The sequence below is a fragment of the Peromyscus maniculatus genome, chromosome 1 (genome assembly GCF_049852395.1).
Source record: "Peromyscus maniculatus bairdii isolate BWxNUB_F1_BW_parent chromosome 1, HU_Pman_BW_mat_3.1, whole genome shotgun sequence".
In the NCBI taxonomy this organism is placed as follows: Eukaryota; Metazoa; Chordata; class Mammalia; order Rodentia; family Cricetidae; genus Peromyscus; species Peromyscus maniculatus.
Genome location: NC_134852.1, coordinates 192616700 through 192638919, shown reverse-complemented (window position 1 = coordinate 192638919; position 22220 = coordinate 192616700). Strand labels below are relative to the sequence as shown.

Genomic DNA, 22220 nt, shown 5'->3' with positions numbered 1-22220 from the left:
GAAAGCGGCAGTTCTTTCTGCAGAGAAAATACAGAAAGCGTTGGTATTCAGAGCAAGCAAGCCTACGTGTGAAGGGTGGCTGCTGTTTGCTCCCAGATCGTCACTGTCTGAGAGGAACGTCAGGAGAGTTTACAGATCTTCTGATCTGTTTGCCTTTTAAAGAGAAGCTGAAAGTGTGAGGCTCGCTATAGTTGTCCTCGTTGTCGCCATCATCATCTTAATTTGTTGTTGTTGTTGTTGTTGTTGTGTGTGTGTGTGTGTGTGTGTGTGTGTGTGTGTCTGAGTGTCTGAGCGTACACTCGTGGAAGTCAGAGAACAGCTTTTGAGTGAGTTCTCTCCTTCCACTGTGAGTTCTGGGGATGGAACTTAGTTTCTCAGGATGGTGAGGCAAGAACTTTAGTCCGCTGAGCCACCTTGTAGACCTAAGAGGTGTGAACTTTCATGTGACATTTCTGAGTTTTAACTTCGGGGAGTTCCAGGACATATGAAGCAGAGGTAGTGTTGTGCCTCTGCAGGTGAAACGACCCTTTGCTTTCAGTTTGTGACCCCATTGCAGGTGATCTCTGGAGCATTCTTGTGTCCGAGATCCTGTCACTGTTGTGGGAGCCATTTCCATGTGTGAACTGAAGATTATTGGTCTATATGGGAAATGGGACTAGGCCAGAGATTTAGGCTGGATGAGAAGCATGGGGACTTTGGGTCTGAGTGGTGTGCCTGTTGAGGTGAGTTGGGTTGAGATGAGCCTCCTGGGGTAAGGCCAGTGTGTTTGTAGTTTGCTCATGGTGTTTTATGTGTCGTTTCAGGAATTGGCATCCATTGGAAGAATCTGCAAGCCTCTCTCTGCCCAGAGCTCCAGGACCAATGTGTCTTCCCACTACCATAAGCCACTGGTGAATAAGTGTTTTTGTTTTTTCCTCCTGTTGCAGTGAAGAGACATATTGACCATGCACTGTGATTTGCACATAATGATATTTATCTCTTGTTAGTTACTTTTTGATTGCTGTGATAAAACACCATGACCAGAGCCACTTCTAGAAGGGAGGGATTATTGGGGATTATAATTCAGGAGGAAAAAGAGTGCATCATGGCAGAGAATTGAGGCAGCAGGCGGCAGACATGGTAGCAGGAACAGCTGAAAACTCCCATCTCCAACCATAAGTAGCAGGAAATGGAGAGAGTTGTGGAACGGCATGTGGCTTTGAGACTTCAAAGCCTGCGCACAATGACGTGTGTCCTGTAGCCAGGCCATACTTCTTAAACCTGTTCACACAATGCCACCAACTGGGGGCCAAGTAGTCAAACCCTGGGGCCTATGGGGGACATTCTCATTTACACCGCCACAGCTGAGTTTAGGCATATCCCTGTAAAAGTCCTGCCACTTTTACAGGGATCTGGAATAATTGTGTGGTTTCTGGGGTTTCAAACAGCAAAGTATATCCTGTCTTGTTCACACTGCAGGGTTGCTTGCTTTGAAGACTGAAGGAGATAATGTTTGTGAATATATTTCAAAGAGAGTGAGGTGTTGGGCAGATACAGTGTGATACTGTGGTGTTCTGAGATACATCGAGGCTCTCCTCTCACACACACTTTATTACTTTAAGTAGCTTTTTCAAGCATCCCAGATGTTGAAAGAAAGAGCTGCTATACCCAGATCACTGTAGCCCAGGGCTGGATGGGGCCTTCCTGCCTTTGACTTGTGGTGTTTATATCTACCTTCACCTGCTAAACCTGAGAGACAGGGCTCTAAAGCTGTCGTGTCTGAGTGAACTAGCACATTAAGATGAGGTAACTAGACATTACCCTCACATGTGGACAGGTTGGTACTGTGGGGTTTAAACACTTGTTTTCTGAGACCTCTAGGGTGGTTCTTTAAGATATTTGCATTTTCTTTCCTTTTTAAATTTGTTACTACCACTCGACCTCTGTTTTATTTTCATTATATATTTTCTTTCCTTTTTTTTTTTGGTTTTTCAAGACAGGGTTTTTCTGTGTAACAGCAGCCCTGACTGTCCTGGAACTCACTCTGTAGACCAGGCTGGGCTCAAACTCACAGAGATCCACCTGCCTCTGTCTCCCGAGTGCTGGGATTAAAGGCGTGTGCCACCATGCCTGGCTATATTTTCTTTTTTTTAAATGTTTTTCCCCCCATTTTAATTGAAAATATTTTTTCATACTATATATCTTGATTATAGTTTTCCCTCTTCCAAGTTTTCTTTCAGGTCCTCCCCATTAGAAAACAGTAAGGCATTTAAAAAATCATAAGCTAAAACAACAACAACCAATTCAAGCTAGAATAGGAACAAACCAAAAAGAGCCAAAGAAAAAGCACAAGAAAGACATATAGATGCAGAGACAAATGCATTAGCACACACAAAGCCTGTGAAGACTCGAAGTTGGAAACCGTAATATACAATCAAAAGACCTGTAAGGCTTTTAAAAAAAAAAAAAAAGAGCTCAGAGAAAGAATTAGGAGACAAAAAAACTTCCAGAAATACCATTGAGTTCACTTTGTGTTGTCCATCTACCACTGGGCATGGGGCCTGCTCTTGAGTGTGGTTTGTATACCTGGCAAGACCCAATTGGAGACAACTAGTTTTTCCTTTGCATAGCTCTGTTTTTTTTTTTTTTTTTTTTTTTGTTTTTGTTTTTGTTTTTGTTTTTGTTTTTTATTTTCCCTATGTGAGTGGATTGCACTTCACAATTACCTTCATGTTTATCTGTGATCAAATTATTTCATGCTCTTCAAATGTTCTCTAGGAGAAACTTGTTCATCACAGCAGGCAAATGTCCTGTCTCCATAGCAGCTGCAGGAGGTGAAAACACGCCCTTAGCAACCTTGTGTTCAGTGCTGGAATAGGAATGATTGCATGGTGATAGCCAGTGCACACTGAAGGTGTCCTGTGAACTCCAGAGGACAAGGACCACAGGAGTCAGGGAAGCTGTGTGACCCGTACGTTTGAATATGGCCACTTTGTAGAGAAAATCTGACCTGTTGAATGTTGCTGTCCGGTCAGCGTCCATCAAATGGGTCGGGTCATTTTGTGACCCCCTGAGATAAATCCTAATGACACAGCCACTGGAGGAGATCGCTGGGGGCTACAGTTGGCAGTCAGTCAGGACAACCGGGCCCAGGGCCACGGGCTGGTTTTTAGACTGCTCCCAGGGGACATGTTGGGTATTCTGGGTCCCATCTTGAATTTTGCCTGATAGAAAGAAGGGTTTATAGTGGAGTCTCCAGGGAATCCAATGGCTGTTCTGTCCAGCCAGCAGATGTGTGTTTATTCCTACTCCATGTCAGGACATTGTCCTGGGCACTGGTGATTTACTGTTCACAAGGTGGACTGTGTGTCTTCTCCTCTTTGGAGCTCAGGCTTGAGCAAGGACGACAGATAAGAACATGAACTTCAAGAGGGCTGAGATCTCTGCTTGTCTCACTTGCTGCTGCATCCCCACGCTTAGAATCCTGGAACCTGATGGATGCTCTCTGTGTACGCAGTTGTGAACAGAGCAAACAGATAAGCCAAGTAGAAAATGTAATTTCAGCTCATGTGCTATGAAAAAACATAAAACCGGGTTAGAGAATTGGGGAGAGAAAACGAGGGGAGGAGGGGCGGGGAGAAAGAGTGACTCATTTTCTGTAGAGACCTGAATGGAGTGGGGCTCTGGGGGTGGGGTGCGATCTTCACAGAGGGAACATCAAGGGAAAGGCAAAGCCTTTGGGGTAGGCTGCACTTGGCATGGTGGAGAAGCAGGAAGGTGGCCAGTTTGGCTGAACTTGGGCTGCAGGTGGTTTAGGGAGGGAGTGGTGTGAAATGGGACGATGGTGTAGGCGGGAACCAGATTGTATAGGCCGCTATAAAGAGTTGGAGTTTTACTGGAGAAGTCTGTAGTTGATGTGATCTTGTACTTTAAAATAGTTCTTTTGCATCCTGAATGGGTAATAGAAAAGAGGGCAAGAGGACTCTTAGGGTAACTTTTGGGAGACCTTGTCAGTGGCCAGGCGAGGGTAGAGATGTGACCTGGATCACAGAGTGATGTGACGTGGTCAGGTTCAGATTATGCTTTGAAGAAGTTTGCAGTTCAGTGTTGGATATGAGCAAAGAGAAGAGTCAAAGCTAAGCTGGGACCTTTGGCTCGCTAAATGATGCCATCACTTATTGAGATGGGGAGCAAAGAGGGACTCTAAAAATTTGGTTTCAAGGCTGGTGGGGTAGCTCTGTGGATAGAATGCTTAGCTGACCTGCACCAAAATTTTGGGTTTGATTCCTCAGCACCACATACACTTAATCCTAGCACTCGGGAGGTGGAGGTAAAGGGACATAAGTTCAGGGTCATGCTGAGCTGCACAGTGGGTTTGAGGCCAGCCTGGACTCTGTGACCCTCAGAAAAAAGTTTGGTTTCAGACTTGTAAATGGCTGTTTGTTCACTGCAGAGCCTTATTAGTTTTGAGATGCCCATTCAGCATTCTCATAGAGATATAAAGTTGTCTGAAGGCTGGAAATAGTATCTGTGAGGTTCATCAAGTCTATATGGTATTTAAAGCTAAGACTGGATGAGGCCATTTAGGGAGAAAAAGAAGATGTTAGGATTTTGACAGAGAAAAGAATGACTAAGGGTGTATTTTCTGCATAAAAATCCAAGAAGTAAGTCAAAGGCTGGTGAGATGGCTCAGAGTGTAAAGGCACTTGGTGCCAAGGTTGACACCTGGAGATCAATTCTCAGGACCCACATGATGGAAGAGAGAACTAACTCCTCTCGAGTTGTCCTGTCTGCTTACACTGTGACATGTGCACACATATGTGCATGTGTACATGTACACTAAATATGTGTAATGAAATTTTTTAAAGAAGTAAACAAAGGATACATGCAAGAGAATATGGTATGATTCTACCTTTCATAACTAGGGACTGTGCAAATAGGATGAAGATATGAAAATCATAACAAAGCCCCACCTTGTATAAAAAAGGTGTGATTTCTATAAATCAAGAAAATTCATTCTAGATTTGCACAATTTAAAATCTGGTCTGCTGAGAGAATTTATAAGCTGCATTTGTGCACTTGGCACATGACTGCCTTTGGCTGGCAAGCACAAAGATCAGCATCCCTTGCCAATAACCTGTAAACTGAATTGTTCCTTGTATGGACTGGAGCTTTGACAAGCTGTATTTGTGACTGACTTTAATTCACTGCTCATACACTTCAGATTTCTCTCATCCCATAATTATGGTATCTAAGAGTGATAGACTGAAAGCCCACTGAGTGCAAAACATGTCTGAAAATCAGTTAGTTGTCATAGAAAGATGTGATAAAATTCTATGAAGGGGAGCTGGAGAAGTGGCTCAGCAGTTAAGAAAACATACAGTTCTTGCAAAGGGTCAGAATTCTGTTCCCAGAACTCACATTAGGAGGTTCAAAGCTGCTTGTAAGTCCAATGTCAGGGGTATTTGATACCTCTGACCTCTTAGTGCACCCACACACATGCACATATCCACATACAGACACACACCTGTGTAGGCAGGTTTTTTTGTCCTACCTGCCAGCTCCCAAATAACTAAACAGAGACTTCTTAATAATTATGAAAGCTTGGCTGATAGCTTAGGCTTGTTACTAGCTCTTAAATTAAGCCATTTTTAAAATCAATCTCCTTTTTATCTCATGGCTTTATTACGTTTACTCTGTACTGCCCATGCTGCTTCCTCTGAGTCCTGGCAGCTCCTCGAGACTCCACTTTTTTTCTTCCCAGCATTCTCTCTGCTCTGAAAATCTTGCCTAGCTATTGACCATTTAGCTTTTTATTAAACCAATTACAGTGAAATATCTTCACACAGTGTGAAGGAATATTCCACAACACGCCTGTACACATGATTAAAAATCAACCATTTAAAAAGTTCAATGAAGAAAGGTAAGAAGCAGCAAGCTTCATAGGATCACAGTAACATTTAGGCATCCTCAAAATACCAAACAAATGTTCTCACATAAAAAGCAGAATAAATATAACTGCAATGTGTCATGGCAATTGCAGTCATCTGTATCCCCAAAGCACCAAGGACTCATGGGAGAGAACCAGTTCTAATCCCATACATTGTCACCTTATTTTGGAGATTCTGGTGTGAAATGCAGTTGTTCTGTGCTGGTTTCATGGACCATATCCTGTGAATCCCCCACTGAGCTTTCTCGAGATCTTACTGGTCTCTTTAGTTTATTTATTTTAGGCCACCTATATGTTTTCTTTGGACTTTCTCCAGCTTCCATGGATCTTGCTTGTCCCTTTCCTCCCAGTATGTGTTTTAAAGCCTGTCTGCCTCCTCCCTCTGCCTTCAGGATACCCCTACCCTTTACCTCAAGGCTACTGAAGATCTCCAAGATTTCTTTTCTCTGCCTGGCCTACTCAGCCTTGTGTGGGAAAGATGCCTGAATAGAAAGCCTTTGAGGGCAGGGTGATAAGCAGCATCCCACAACTGACTGATTCAATCCCAGGCACCTGACTTGTTGGGCATGTGCTTGAAGATGTCAGCGTTTCAGGGAAAATACTCAGAGTGAGCTTCTGGTGCACCTGGTCTCTGGAGAGAGCGTGTGGACTGTGTGGTGTGCTGCCTTTGACAGTGGTTATGGCCAACGAAGGCTTCAGTGGAGTGGCTTTCATGGAGTGGACGTCAACTCTGATTTTCATGTCTTCTGTTCTTGCAGAGTCGAAACTTAAATGAAAATGTAACCAATTAAACTCACTGGCAGTTGTTGGGGAAGATTTCTGCTCTCTGCTTTGTTATTTAGGAAGAGACCTCAGGAATTAAAAAAGAATGGGACCTTCCCACGCACCTGGAGATGGAGAGTGATAGAGCATTTAAGACAGTAGTATCCGGTTGTTAAGACGGCTTAGCTCATAGAACCACTGGCTGTGCAAGCCTCACAACCTGAGCCTGATCCCTGCGGCCCACTCAAAGACCAGAGAGAACCAACTCTACAGTTTTCTGTAGGTGGACTTTTCTGTCCCGTCAGCCGCTCCCCAAATAACCACACAGAGACTTAATATTAATCATAAATGCTCAGCTGAGAGCTTAAGCTTGTTTTTAGCTAGCTCTTATAATAAATGACCTCATTTCTATTAATCTGTGTGCTGCCCCAAGGCTCATTTATCTCATATACACACTTCCCATCCTGCTTCCTCTTATCTCATGTCTCCTCTGACTCCCCCCTTCTTCTCCCCAGCATTCTCTCCGACCCCAAAAATCCTGCCTACCCATCGGCCAGTCAGCTTTTTATTAACAGTGATAGCAGCACATCTTCACAGTGTACAAAAGGATTATTCCACAGCAGTTTTCCTCTGACCTCCACATGCGTGGCCCCATATATGTGTCATATGTACATACAAAATAATAATCTAAAAATATATTTTAAAGTGACATCTTCCTTCGTTTGCAGGGGTGGGAAGAGGCTTAGAGCTTCAGACAATTTCCGGATGAACATGCTGGTGGGGAGGGCAGTGGTGTGGGAAGGGGAGTGGACTTTTCACCCTGTCCTTTGTACTTCATGTACTTCCCATTACTAACTGCCTTTAAACAGGGCCACAGTAGTATCCCTTTTGATTTTAATTATTTAAAAGAATTTAAGCTCTTTTATCTCTTGGTCTGTAACTGTTCTTGCTCAATTTATCTTAATTTAGGTCATTGCCTGTTCACAGTGCCCGTTGTTCTTTTTTTTTTTTTTTTCTCCCGTCTTCAGGTTTATTACTGATCTATCACAAGGGTTCATAATTTGAGTTTCAAAGTTTTGCATGCATGGGGATAGGTCAGTCATGCTAGTCTCTTCCCTTCTTCTGTTCCAGATTTCTGAAAAGATATAAGTGTATTTCTAGTGAACATTTTGTTTTACTGCTTTGGGCAAATAAGTTCTTTAGGTGTGGTTTAGTTGCCATGATCTGGCTCACAGATAAGGACATTTCAACCAAACTTTGCCACACCCCTTAGAGTGAAATCTTAACAAAATTAAAAAAAAAAATTGTTTTGTATGTGTGAGTGTTTTTCCTGCATGTACGTCTGTGTACCATGTACCCTGTGTAGGTCAGAAGTGGACATTGGGTCCCCCGGAGCTGGATGGTTATGAGGTACCATGTAGGTGAATCTAGGTCCTTAGCAAGAGCATCAAGTGTAGAGTGGAATCTGCTACCACTGTAAAACAGAACTTGAAATCTGGAACTTATTGGAGTTGATGGTTTCTAATCTCAGAGCTCAGGTAAATTAAGACACACCCCAAACTCTTTCCTTGTCTTATAAGTCTGTCCAGGCTGGAGAGATGGCCCAGGGATGGCTAAGAGCACTTTCTGCATGACCACCGGAACCTAAGTTCAGACCCCAGAACCCACATACCAAGCTGGGTGTGTCTCACTTGTACGTGTAACTACACTGTTGAGGTCAGAGACAGGAGGATTGCTGGGGCTTGATGGCTACCAGATTAGCTGGGGAAACACAAGTCTCAGACTCAGGGAGAGATCCTATCTGGAAAGAATAGGGTGGAGAATGATAGAGGATGATACTTTATACTGTCCTCTGGCCTCCGTGTACCCGTACCTGTGCATGCACCTGTACCCATCTGCAGATAGCTCTCTCTTTCTCCTCCTCTTCTCCTATCGTAGAAAAATGCTTCAGGTTCAGGGAGAGACCCTCTCTCAAAAGGTGGAGAGTGATAGAGGATGGCACTTGACAGTGTCTTTTGGCCTTCATGTACCCCTATGTGCACACATCTATACACACGTGTGCATACCTCCCTCCCTCCCTCCCTCCCTCCCTCCCTCCCTCCCTCCCTCCCTCCCTCCCTCCCTCCCTCCCCACTATCATAGGAAAGTCTTCAAAATTTAATTTGTATAAGTTGGATGCAAAGACGTAAGAGCCCTGTGTGAGTGGAGGTGGAACTTGGTGTCTGGAACCCAAGGTGCCAATCACCCTCCTGCTTTTGGCAGTGTGTGCTGTTGGGCTCTTTCTGCAGCTTCATTGTCTAGAAGTATTTCTTAGGGCAGCAAAATTTATTCTGTTACCAGAGATTTGTAAGTCTGTTTTCTGGCCAAAACTCAGTTTGTGCAGCAGCATTGACATTCTTAGATATTGATGTTTTCCCAAGAGATTTACACATTTGATTTTACACTTTTTAAACAAGCGGAAAATTATGTCACACTTGCTGGCCATGTGTAGAAACAGGATATTTTCTCCTCTCTTCCATGTAGTGACTATTGCAATTACAGATAAAAGAAAGTATTTCTTGGCTTTCTTTTTCTTCCCTAGTTTGGGGACATAAACATTAGGTTGTACTTGACATTTTCACTAGAACAAGGAGATTGACATTATGTCCAGTGATTACCGCCCATCCTAGGACAAACTCATCCCGATTGTTCTGGACACTGATTAAGCATCATCTGATGCTGACAGCACAGTAGTGCCCTCATCCTGTGGTCCCCTTGTCAACAGAGATGACTCACTCAGTGTTTCCCTCAAACCCAGTGTCTCCGCTCTGTTCATCATAGTTTAGTTAAATAAAAAGTACTTTCTGTAGAGGTGTGATTAAAAAGAATAAATGAACGTTTTGTACTTGTCAAGTTAACCTAATCCAACTTCCACTATTGTTATTGATTAGGTATTGGTTCTTGGACCTTTACCTTGGAGGGTCAAGAACCCCTTTAAGGCATGTATGTACATACATGATCTGCATATAGAACTCCTGTACATTTCCAGGAGGTGACACTCCCTACTGAGTTATGCTTAGTCACAGACAGTTCTAAATGTGGCCACTTCTGGATGCCTCTGAGTGGCAGGCACCCACTCTAAGATTGCTTTTCTGATTAGATAGAGCTGTGCTGAAGGCAGCCTAGTTTCAGTGCAATTTGTATCTTCCAGAATTGTTCCAATATGGACTCAAAGCTGAAACTCTCTCTTATGTAAGTTGCTGTTACAGAGACAACCTTCGACATTTTTATTTTCTGACAGCCAAATTTTTTCCCCCCAGGTTCATTTATTTCCTCTCAGTCCCTTTTCTAGCCAAGGGGGGGGGCTCTTTTTTAATGCATATATTTTACAGTACATGGAGAGACCAGTCAACAGAAGCCATGGCTCTAGACACTGTTGTTCCCAGAGGTTGTCATCTTTATAGCACGTTATCCTCCATAGCAATTGCAGGCTAGATAGCAGCAGCATCTGAAAGGTTTTGAAATGGAGGCCAGAATGTTACCAGTCCGAAATTTTCACGTCATTTGGTTTTTAGTTGATCTGGGAAAACAAGAACATCTATCTGTATGGAGCAGGATTCTTGCATGGGCGTCAGTGTTTACTGTTGTCTTTGTACCTCCTTTGGGTGACCTGTTCTGATCCCCCTGGCTTGGCTTTTGTAACCCCTGACTTAATGTTTTGTCTCAAATCCTGTCGTGAAAAATCAAGGGATCTTTAGGGTCAACAAAATGTTTTGTTTCCCCTGCTTTTAAAATTGAGAATGTCAGTTTAAAACAACAGGAGCAAAACAGTTGGAGTAATTAGGCAAATTGTATGCTTTTTTCCTCAAAGAGATCTAACTGAAAGAAAGGAAAAAAGAAACCAATAATGTAATACTTTTTAGTGTTCTTTACAAATAGGAAGCCATTATATTAGTTTTGAAACATAATGAACTCTGTATAATTTGATTTGCTCATATAGTTACCATGTTGGAAACATTTGTACAAAGTTTCTAATTATATTGCTTGCTCTTAAATATTCTTAGCATTCTCTTTTATATAATAAACTATTGAACTTGAAATGGCTGACCATGTCCTAAGGCATTTTTCTCTTTTTATAATATACAGACAAAAATAAAACTGAACAATAAAAGTGACCACCATTTTAAAGTCATATATATATATATATATATATATATATATATATATATATATTTTTTTTTTTTTTGGTTTATTGAGACAGGGTTTCTCTGTGTAGTTTTGGTGCCTGTCCTGGATGTCACTCTGTAGACCAGGTTGGCCTCGAACTCACAGAGAGCTGCCTGCCTCTGCCTCCCGAGTGCTGGGATTAAAGGCATGCGCCACCACTGTCTAGCCGTATTTATATTTCTATTTGAAATGTCCTTGTATATGTTTATGGGGTAAAGAGTGATATGTGTGATAATCAGGATCCAGATGATTGGCTTCTCTGTTATTTCAGGCATGTACATTTCTTTGCGTTGGGAACATTCAAAATCTTCTCTTCTAGGTGCTTTGAAATATTCAGTTAATCATTGTCAACTGTAGTTACTCTACTGTTAAAGAACATTAGAACTTACCTTTTTATCCAACTGTGTTCAGTACCTTTGCTGCTACCGACATTTTAATTTCCCTGTCTGTCTGTCTGTCTATCATCCATCTGTCTTTTACAGTACCAGGGATTGAACCCAGGGCCTCATGCGTGCTATGCAAACATCATACCTCTGAACTAAGTCCCAGCCCACCCTGGTAACATTTTAACAAGACACAGGGTTGTCTGGTATTTGGCAACCTTTCACTTTCCACAGCGTTTAGTAGATAACAGAAAAGGAACTTTTCTATAAGAATCTATAAGTCACAACTATAAGAAAAGACAGCAGAACTAGCCTAAAACCTGGATGACCATGTAGCTATTCCAAGCCATTCACATTTTATGAGTTGTCCTGGTCCAGAGGTTTTGTTTCTCCGGTGCCCTTTTCCCTCCCTAGTGGTCTTTACTCACCTCTGAACACTAACTAGTAGCCAGGATGAAAGCAACATCTCAGGCCTTTCCATTTTTAGCTCCTAGTGTGGGGATTAGAGCTCACCAGACTCTTGGTATGCTGGGCAGGGCATAGGGAGCCTGGAACTCTCACCTTGCCTGGGTGAGGCCCTGACCGCCACCTACCCTGGAGCCCCCAGCCCTGCCCTCCCTGCACGTGCTCTGCTTCTAGTAGAAAAACGAGACTCTTCTAGTTCAAAACGCCTGCTTGTTCATGTGGAGCACTCACTTAAGGGTTGGGGTAGGTTCTGGAAAACCTGAGGCTCTCATTATCTGACAGCCGTTGCAGGTTTAAAAGAGCAGAATCTTGATGGACAGCCCCTAATTCCTCATGTTTTCTGCTTGGCTACCTGGAGTACTCACAGGGAAGAACTAAGTAGTGAGTCCCTGTCCATCAACTCATGATGTAGCCTTTTAATAGCTCCCCAGGAAGGAAATTCTGTGGCAGAATTTGGAAAGCCTGGTTCAAGAGTGAGCCAGGCAGAAGGGCTTTTAGCTCTCTGAAATTATGGATAGATCTATAATGCTACATTCTCACCGATATTCGTGGTTCTCATGAGACTTGGGCCACCTAGTTCTTGAATATACGATGATACTTTTATTTCTTTGTGACAAGTTCAAAGTCAGTTGTATACTGTCTCTTTGCTCTGATAAGACAAAAGTGCTGGTCAGAACAACAGAAAAAATGATAAAGAGGCTTTAGCAGAGCAAATTGAAATGTAGTAGGACATGTTCAACACAGGATAGTGAATGTAGGCTGCTAAGAGTGTTATATAATGGGCCTGTGTTACCAGTTATGGGATGAATACTAAAAATACTGGAAAATGCACACACGCGCGCACACACACACACACACACACACACACACACACACAGTATGGCTTGGGCGATAGCACAATTAGTAAAGTGTATACCTTATGAATGTGAGAATGTGAATTCTGTAGAAAAATTGAGCTGTTGCCTAGCTAGAAGCTTCACCTCTACTGACTAACATTCATGGTACTCTGCACAAGATTGGAGGAGAAAGGTCCTTATCAATGTCACCTTGTGACAAGTGCTGTGACCTACAACAGTGACTGGCCTGCAAGATATACTGATGGGATAGTGGCACAAATATTATGGAAGTAACCAACCATTTTTTTTTTAATTGGACTTAAGATTCACTCCATGAAATGGAACTCATGCTTGGCCCTGTTACAGTGGCCAGGAAGCTGAGACTTGATAGGTCATGGGCCTAGGGGAAAACCTGCTACTATTGTTAGAATATGTATAGTATATACACTATTATGCTAAAAGAACATAGCAATAAAATGGCTCCTAATGACATACTAATATACCCGTGGATCTGTGCCTTGCTCAGCCCATGTGAGGGAAGCTTCTTCTTGTAGTAGGTGGGAATTTCCACAGAGACCCACAACTGGACAGTGTGCCGAGAGTGAGAGACTTTGGAGCACTCAGCCCTAGATGGGGTGTCTTTATCAGGAATGTATGTAGAAGAGGGAGTGGAAGGATTACGAAAGCCAGAGGTAATGAATAACTGTACGAAAGTGATATCTTCCAGTCACACTAGAGCTAATGCACATATGAACTCACAGAGCAGCATGCACAGGGCCTGCACAAGTTCTAGCCGGATGGGATCCTGTACTGAGAGAAGGAAGTAAACACAGGGTTCCACCCTTAACCAAGAAGCTTTCTAAAGTTGATACACACACACCCCCCCCCCACCCCCCCCCACCCCCCCCCACCCCCCCACCCCCCCCCCCCCCCCCCCCCCCCCCCCGGCAAAGGGAAAATTAGTTTTCTCCAGTAGAGTTTCACTGCGCATGTCAAGCACACTTTAGGGCATGCCCCATACCCAGGAATAGTTGGCTAACACAAAATGAACACAATAGTATTTTTTGTGAACTTTTAATTTCATTTTCCTTTGTTGTGATGTTTTTTGCTTTGCTGGACTTTTGCCTGTTTTTATTTTCATTTTTGTGGAGTGTGTGTGTGTGTGTGTGTGTGTGTGTTTGTTTTTGTTGTTTTCTTTTTTTGAAAGAGAGACAAAGAATATATAGTTAGATGGGTAGGGAGGTGAAGGATCTGGGAGGAATTGGGGGAGGGGAAAATGATAAAAATATACCACAAAAAAATTTTTTTTCAATTAAAAAAAGATTGCAAGTTCTATCCCCCAAAACCCGTGTAAAAAATGCTGGCCGTGATGGCATGTGCTTGTGACCCATGGGAAGGTGGAGACAGGTGGATCACTGGGGCTTAATATCTAGCCAGCCTACTCTACTTGACAAGTTCTAGAAGGAGAAACTATCTCAAAAAACAAGTAGACAACTGAGGGTGTGTGATTTCCACATGCACACACTGCATTCATACAAAACTCATAGTAAGTTACATATAGAATAGATCATTGTGTATATGTTTTATAGTAAATATATTGTGTTAGTTTTAGAAAATCAGTAGCAAAGTAATAGACACTAAAATGACTCAACACTGCTTGGATTAATTAAATGGAGCAAATGAGAGGCCGGAAACAAGGCTTGCAAAGGCCTTGCCATTGTATTTTAGAAAGGATCTGCTTGAAGAATTGTAGGCTACATTCTTGGTTCACTACCTAGTGATACTGTGTGTGTTTCAACTCTGTAGATGGCTTCTTAGCATCAAAAGTATTGATTTATTTACTTGTTTGTCAAACCAGCATTTACTGATCAGCAAGAAGTGTTTGTATGGCACTTAAGTGTGCTGGTGTTAGAGCCTAGTTACATGTGTGGGAATCAGCATTTGTTGACTTAAGTTTCTGTTTTTGTTTACTTGGTTGGTTCCTTTTGTCTTTGTTTTTTGAGTCTTTTGTAGGCTAGGCTGGTTTCCAGCCTACTATGTAGCCAAGGATGTCCTTCAACTCCTGATCCTCCACGTGGGCGAGAACCACCAAGTCTGTATTATTTGTTTTATGATAACCTCGGCTACTCTTTTTAGTACTTGTAAACAGAGACACCCGTGGCTTTGTCTGGGCCATTTAGGAAGAAGCATGGGCCTGGTGGGCAGAACAAGAATATTGCCTTGAGAATTTTGCTGGGTAGTCATTCCCGAGAAGAGAGGGAGCGGGGACTGTCTTCTGAGTGTGAGAGTCGTTAGGTGGGATGCAGTTGTGGCTTTGAGGCAGATGGAAACTATTTGGAACAGCTGATGTGGTTTAGGTACCATGAGCTGCATAAGAGTTGAAAGCAGGCCTCCTGGGAGCCCAAGAGGAAGCGACCATGTTAGCAGGTGTGGGGTGGCTGTTCAGGAAGTCAACTGAGACTTGGGAACTTTGAAAGTCCAGATCTGGGGGCAGGGGCTAGGAATTTGCTGTGCTGTTGGTGTAAGTAGATCTGGCGTGAGAGCTATTTCTGACCCGGAGAGGTGGCTGTCTAGGGAGTTGTTGAGGTGAACAGCAGGAGGTGTAAGGGCTGAGTTAAATCATGAGCTACAGCTCTTTCCAGCATGGCCGATAAGGCTCTTTCTCTCTCAGGTGTCCCCTCATCAGGCAAGCCGTATTGGCCGTTCTGGAGTTCTTTTGGACATGCTGTTCCTTTTTGCCTGATACTTCCCCAGATGAACTATTCTAGGCCCTGTTTTATTCTTTTGCTTTGGCCTACTTAACTCCTACTTCAAGTCTTGGCTTAGGCTTCATTCCTGGGAAATTGTTGACAATTACTTCTTGCTCTGTTCTCTGCGAACAGTCTTTCACCTTGTGCGTGCATATATGCATTGCCCAGGCTTGCTTCGGCCTCTTGTATTTGTGGGTTGGAAGGTTCCTTGAGTGTAAGACTGTCCCTGTACCTAGCAGAACCTGGCACGTGGTGGTTGGTAGATGCTTGCTGGGTGGATGTGTGTTCACTGCAGTATTGGTAGTAGTCTGAATGTTAGAGCTACAAGGAAACTATGAGATTAGTGAATCTAACTCAGTCGTTCTCATAATTATGTGCACTTATGTGTATCTCTGTATGAGAATGTGTACATGAGCTCAAGTATCCCTGGAGGGTAGAAGAGGGTTGGATGCCTGGAGCTGGTTATGGATGCTGAGAATGAAAATCAGGTCCTCATTAAGAGCAAGCAGTGTAAGCTCTTAACCACTGAGCCATCTTTCCAGCCCCATAGCTCATTCATTTTATAGTTGGCAGAGACCTGCAGAATAAGGACTCCAATTCCGTTCCTCTTGTTCCCAGTGTACCATGCCTTGGTGATTGCAGGTGTGTGTGTGTGTGTGTGTGTGTGTGTGTGTGTGTGTGTGTAAAGATGGAATTGTTCTGCCTCTGCTTAGTGCCTAGCTGCAGCCACTGTTGAGAGTGTTGCAGAGTCTGAGTGTTCTCCTGGGGAGGGAAGCAGTGTCCTGACAACGCTAAGAGCTTTTCCTCTGCATGGTGCCAGGTTTACAACAGCCCTTACCTCACTGTTTCCCCTTCCCTTTCCGGGTTTGTCCTGGTTTATCTTTGGGTAAGTATCAGCAACCGTTGCTAAGTAAATAGAGGAATTGCTCATTCAGGGTTCATGGTGTCAGATACTCAGTGCCTTCCCTTTCACCTGTCCCCGACTGTTCTCACTGCCACTCCAAAATGCCCCGACTTAGCATGTGTCGAAGAACAGCTCGAGTGTACACACACACACACACACACACACACGCACACGCACACGCACACGCACACGCACAGAGTGGCTGTTTATCTGACAGTCCAAAGGATAAGGGAAGTGTTAAGTGAGGAGGCAGTAAGACATTTTTTGTTAGTGAAAAAAGTGAATGTTTGTTTCCAGATCCACCCTTGGAAATCGCATGTGAGGTGGGGTGTCTAGAAATGCCTGCTTGTATGTTTTTTTTTTTTTTTTTTTTTTGACTCAACACTTATTATGAAGCTTCTGGACAAAGTGACTTTACCATGTCTGTCTAGGGTGAACCTTCAGCCTGACTAAGGTCAGGACGTGGCTCCTCCCTTTACTGCTTGGCCATAGATGATGCAGTTTTGTGTGGTTGAGTCCAAATCACCGTGGCTCATGTGAGCTTCCCATCGCCATGGATCCCAAATACTGAGGATCAGTACTGAGTTGACCATTGGGGGTGATGTGAATTTGAAACTTTGGACTCCTTTGGTAACTAACTAAATAGTAAATGGCTAAAATTGCCTCTTTTTCGGGGAAAGTACTCTGGAGACCAGAGGCTTTAAGGCCTTTGCTTCTTTGTTTTGTTCCTTTGTTGAGATAGGGTCTCATACTGTAGCTCGGGCTGGCTGGGGACTCTAATCCTCCTGCCTCAGCTTCCTGAGTGCTGGAATCATGGCCATGAGCCACTGTGCCTGGCCGCCTTCCACTTCTTAGGGAGCTCTGAAGCACTGTTTCCCCTTGGCATTTCTGTATGTGTTTCCTTTTTGCCTCTTACCTTTCCTTTCCTTTCCTTTTTTTTTTTTAAATTAAGAACTGCACAATGTACAGTGACCTTTTCGCTCACAGGATTTAGAAATCCCGTGTCTTGGAAGAAGTCCAGTATCTTTGGGCTTAGGGATTTCTGAAGCCATTCTGGACCTTGTTGGCTTCCAGCCACATGGGAGCGTCTGATCCTCCCTGGGCTGGTCCCGAGTTCCAGGCATTGGGCTGGAAGTGCATCAGCCAAGGATTTGGGCTGCGTCAAGAAGGATTTTGATTTGCTATATTCTCTGCTTGGCATCTGCTTAATTTCCTCCAGGGACGTCCCCTTCCTTGGAAAAAATAACTCCAAAGATGCCTGTCTGACCAGCTAAGAAGTTCAGCCAGGCATTTCCATTCAGGGATCGTAACTTGTCAGTCACAGGTCACTGGGTGAGCAATGTGTCACCAAACTTGAAGAGCTTCTGACATTCCCTTCCCTCTCCTGCCCACCTGATTTCCTACACTGGCGAGTTTCAAGAATGACAATCTGAAATCTTGAGACAGAGCAGTCAGCATTGGTTCTAGCAGGACTCAACCCATTGGAACTTCCTAGGCTGTGACTTGAAGGACTGTTCTAGGTGGCAGCTGTCCTTGGGCCCCAGACTCTACCCCTCCTCCAGGCATGTGTTAATTTTTCCATGTGGTAATAGGGAACTGTGGCTAGAGATGGGACAATTAGGAGGGGCTGTGCGGAGGGCAAGACCACCCTTAGAGCTGTGTGCTGGGGTGACTGAAGTCTCTGAGCGTTTTGATAAGGATCTCAGTGTATCTAAGACATTACCAATCCCTCCTGTGAGCCAGTGGTCCATGGAAATGCTCCTCCCTCCCAGTTTCTTCTGCTACACGTAGACTTTATGTTTATTCACCTTTAATTTTTACCGTATTGGGTTTAATTCATTTAAAAACCTGTGAAGACCTTTTAAAATCCAATAGTAACAGGTCTTCATAGGGTAGTTAAGACCCTCATTTGGCCATCTTTAGACACATTTTTTATCAAAATGTACAGGACAAGGCCACATTCAGGTGCCTGCAGCGAAATGGTGGCATTTAGGGGATGGTGACTTAGTCACCTGGGTGTAAGTCTGCTGGATTGCTGACAGTTCTTCCATCGTGTTCACAGGGAGACTGTGGAGCTCTGTTAAACACAGGCTCAAGCGACACTGTACTCATCTGAACCATTGGACACATAAATCTGATCATAGAAAGCAACCGATTAGCGCTGTACTTGTTCATAGTGAACACATGTCAGTTCATGGCAAGCAGGGTTTGCTTTTCTTAGGTATTCATTTATTTAATTTTCTAGGTTCGAACTTTTCTGGATGCCGATGTGAGTCTTCTTGGTATGCTTCTAGAACCGTTTCTCAGCACCATTCTCGATCCTTGAGGTTTTTGAAGGATTGTTGACAGTGATTCATCAATGGCAGTTGTGTCATAGTTTTACTGTCAAGGATCCGATGGACCTGAGCTCGAAAGCTGCCATTCCTAAGGCAGCTGTGGCTGCCCTAGCTCCTCACCTGTCCTCTGCCTCAGTTGTTTGCATGGGTTTTCGCTTTCAGAAAGATCCTTCTTGTGGTTGGAGGGGCAGGAGTAGCATGACAGGGTTTTTCTTGTCCTGTTACAGTGACCCCCTTCAGCAGAGATGCTACCATTTTGCCTTTCTTCTTACCGAGAGAACAACTTTAAAACCGCGAAGGAAGCTGGGGGATTGCTCAGCTGGTGCAGTGCTTGTGAGAACCTGAGTGAGCTCCAGCTCCAGAATCCACATAAAAAGCCAGGCAGTGGCTCATTCTTATAATGGTAGCTCTGGAGAAGCAGAGGCGGCCTGGGGTGGGGGTGGAGGGGTGGAGGAGTTGGGGGTGGGGGACGGGTTGACCAGCCAGCCTCACCTGTTTGGCGAGATCCAAGCCAGTGAGAGACCCTGTCTTTCAAAACCAAAACAGTGGGTGGCCTGGGGAACAGCAGGCAAAGCTGTCCTCTAGGGCCTGCATCCAGTCCCTATCTCCTGAAGTTTTTCATACCGCACTGTTTTAACTCATCCAAGGCCTTATCTTTTGAACTTGCTTTGTTCAGCTTCCACTCTGTTCCCTTTATTGTGGCCCAGACACAAATAGAACATTCCAGGGCTAGGAGTGCTTTGTAGCCCTTTAAAGGACTTTCCAGAGTTCTGCCGTTCTCACCTCCCAACCCTCTCTGAACCGAAGGGTTCTTCTCTAGCTCAGATAAGCTTGAATTAATTCCCTTGCTCCCTTCTGAGAACTTAGCACCTTACCTTCTCTTCTCTCCAGTTTTGGGGCTGGCTTTCTGGGCTGCCTGGTACAGCGGTGCAGGGCAGAGCTAATGACTTCCTACGGGAGTCAGCCCTGCTGACCACCCACAAGTTTTCATCACACCCTCTCTCCCCAGATGACCCGTCCCTTAGGATTCCCACCCAGGGCTGGGCTGGGCTGCTTCGGGCTGGTCCACTGACGGCTCCACTGTGGTTGAATGTTCCTGGAGCATGTGGGCCTCTCCCTGAGTTGAGGCCCAGGCCCAGAGCCTCAGAACCCCTAGGTTGGAAGACAAAGGAAAGAACAGGCAGGGATGGGCTGCTCCAAAGCTCAGTAGCTTGAGTGGGAAGTAGCACGTGGGAGGAAGGGAGGAGAGGGAGATGGAAAATCTGTGGTGACCCTGAAGACCCTCAGCCCCGTAGTCCAGGCACTGGTCCACTGTTCTGCAGCTTGGGGCCCATTTTATTTTGAAATGACTAAGTCCAAGGAGAAACTCTGAGCTGGCCCTAATAGAGAAAAGAAGTTCAACTCTATTGTTACAGGTCTGGAATCATTAAGACTCCCAGCTCTATTGAAACCGATCTCCTTACTGTCTATGGAAAAGATTTAAAGAGGCAAATCACAGTGAGGGATGTTTGATTTAAGGAGAGCTTTTAAAAGAACCCACTTTAGGAATGTGAATTTGCATACAAACAATGAGAGTGCTAATTAAAATGATTCTCACATAGTCATTTCAGCTGTGCGGAGACCGCTGCTTGGCAACACTTACGCAGTGGAAGTGAGCGCTTTGAAAACCATCTTGTTCCATCAGTCCTAATCAACTAAGACGTATTGTGGGTCTTTTATCTGTAAGGGACTGTGCTCTGACCACGGTGTGTGTGGGTGGTGGGGGGCAGTCAAGAGTATCGAACCCAATACTTGCCTTCTAGGGTGGGATGTGACACTACAGGGAAGTCCCAGGCAGAACCTGTGAGTTGAAAGGTTGGTAGGAATGAATAAGTAAGAGCAATGTCCCACCTGCTAAGACAGACCATACCTGTTCACGGTGCTTTAGAAATTGCTAGCGTTCTGCCCTGCACAGCATTTCCCTCTCCAAACTGACGTGTCTAATTCCCCTTGGAAGCCATAGCCCAGCATTTAAAGTATTTCTGTCCTTATCATCCTTGCTGGCATCAGCTATCACTGGTCACCTGCCATTTGTGGCTGGTTTGGCTTTTGAGCCGGGGAGTGTGGGAAGAGTTGATCTAACCTAGAAGTTGGGTGAAAAACTTTTTAGCTCCAGGGGGAAACTGCTATCTTTATCTTAAGGGAACTTTATCTTAAGGGGAAAAAAGAAGTTTTCAGAACATCAGATCTGGAGCTCAGCTGGTGCAAAGTAGAATTTGTGGGTTGAAGTTTGTTCACTGGTCGAGTGCCCATGGTTTGCAGTCATGTGGATTTGGTTTCCAACCCTGGCCACTTGGCAGCTCTATGATCCTCCTCCTTTGTGAAATTGGGGTTGATGTAAGGGTAATCACGGTAGAGTGCTGTGGACAGCAGGCTGCACAGGGTAGTGTACAGGAGCGTGTACCCCGGAGCTAGACAGCTAGAGTTCAGATTCCTCTAGGTATGTAGCCCAGCCCAGTAAACCTCTCTGGGCCTTAGTTTATCTGTGAAAAGGAGTAAATACCTGAGGTACCCTCACCAGAGGGTTGTTAAAAGTGAGAATTATAAAGCACCCCATGCATGTTATGACAAAACATTTAATAATCATTAAGCGCACACACACACACACACACACACACACAGACAGAGACGGAGAGACAGAGAGACAGACTATAGTTTTAGTTTTCAGAACTCCTGAGAGGTTTCACCCTGGGCAAGTATTAGGCCAACTCTTTTAGCCTCTATTTGTTGTTGTTTTTGAATAGGGGAGATAGCCAATATTCCGATGGGTTAAAACAGTTTCCTGGAGGAATTATGGCTAGTAATGTCAGAGCTGGGACCAGCACCCATGTATTTGCTTTAAAAGTAGCTGCAGGCAGGTACACTTGTAAGCAGGCCTGCCGCCTGTCACACCATGAATGTGTTGACTCAAGAGCCCGCCCCCTTCTGTGCCTGCCTCCCCCCTGCCCCACTGCCTCTGCTGTCCTCCAGGGTGCTGCTGCTCTCCGATGTCCCTGTCAGCTGTGACTTAGAGCCTGTGCCCTCTGATGGGGTCCCTGGCACATACCCAGGTAGCAAGCTGTTCGGCCTTAGTGCCTCCTCTCCGGCTGGACTTGCTTTGAAGACCAAAAGAGTCTATTGTATTGTGAGACCTGACTTCAGGTATCGGAAGGGTCCTTCATCCTCTGCCTGCATGTTTGGGGTTGAAGCTCTGAGAAACTTAGGAAAGCAGTGTGTTGTGAGGAATAAAAAAACAAAACAAACAAACAAACAAAAAAACAAAAAGTAAAAACCCCTCCATAAAATAAATAAATAAAAAATAGCATCAACAAAACACCTCTAATACTTTTGCTCATTTCCTGTCACTTAGAGAGCTTTAAAAACGGTCATGTTTGCTGACAAAATAGACACTTTAAAACATGCTGTAACATAATGTATCAAAGCACAAACATTATCCTATATGAGCGGTGAAAGGTGCTTTAGTACTCAAGTCCTATTTCGGGCCTCTGGAATTCAGTTCCTTCCTGTTGCCAGCTGAACCTGATGTATTAGATGAAAATATATCCCTATCTTCAAACGTGGACAGCAGGACATTCTGTCCTCCGAATTTTAGTGTTTGACTTGGGTGTTG

The 22220-nt window shown here is 44.3% G+C and overlaps 1 protein-coding gene across 43 annotated transcripts in view; it reads left to right on the top strand.

Moving 5' to 3' along the window:
• Window positions 1–22220, top strand: part of Sorbs1 (sorbin and SH3 domain containing 1) — a 238680-nt gene that overhangs the window by 69823 nt on the left and 146637 nt on the right. For all 43 annotated transcript variants that reach the window (XM_076563072.1, XM_076563033.1, XM_076563034.1 and 40 more), the window contains exon 2: window positions 804–890. The gene's annotated coding sequence lies outside the window, so the exon portion shown is untranslated. The remainder of the gene's footprint in view (window positions 1–803; window positions 891–22220) is intronic.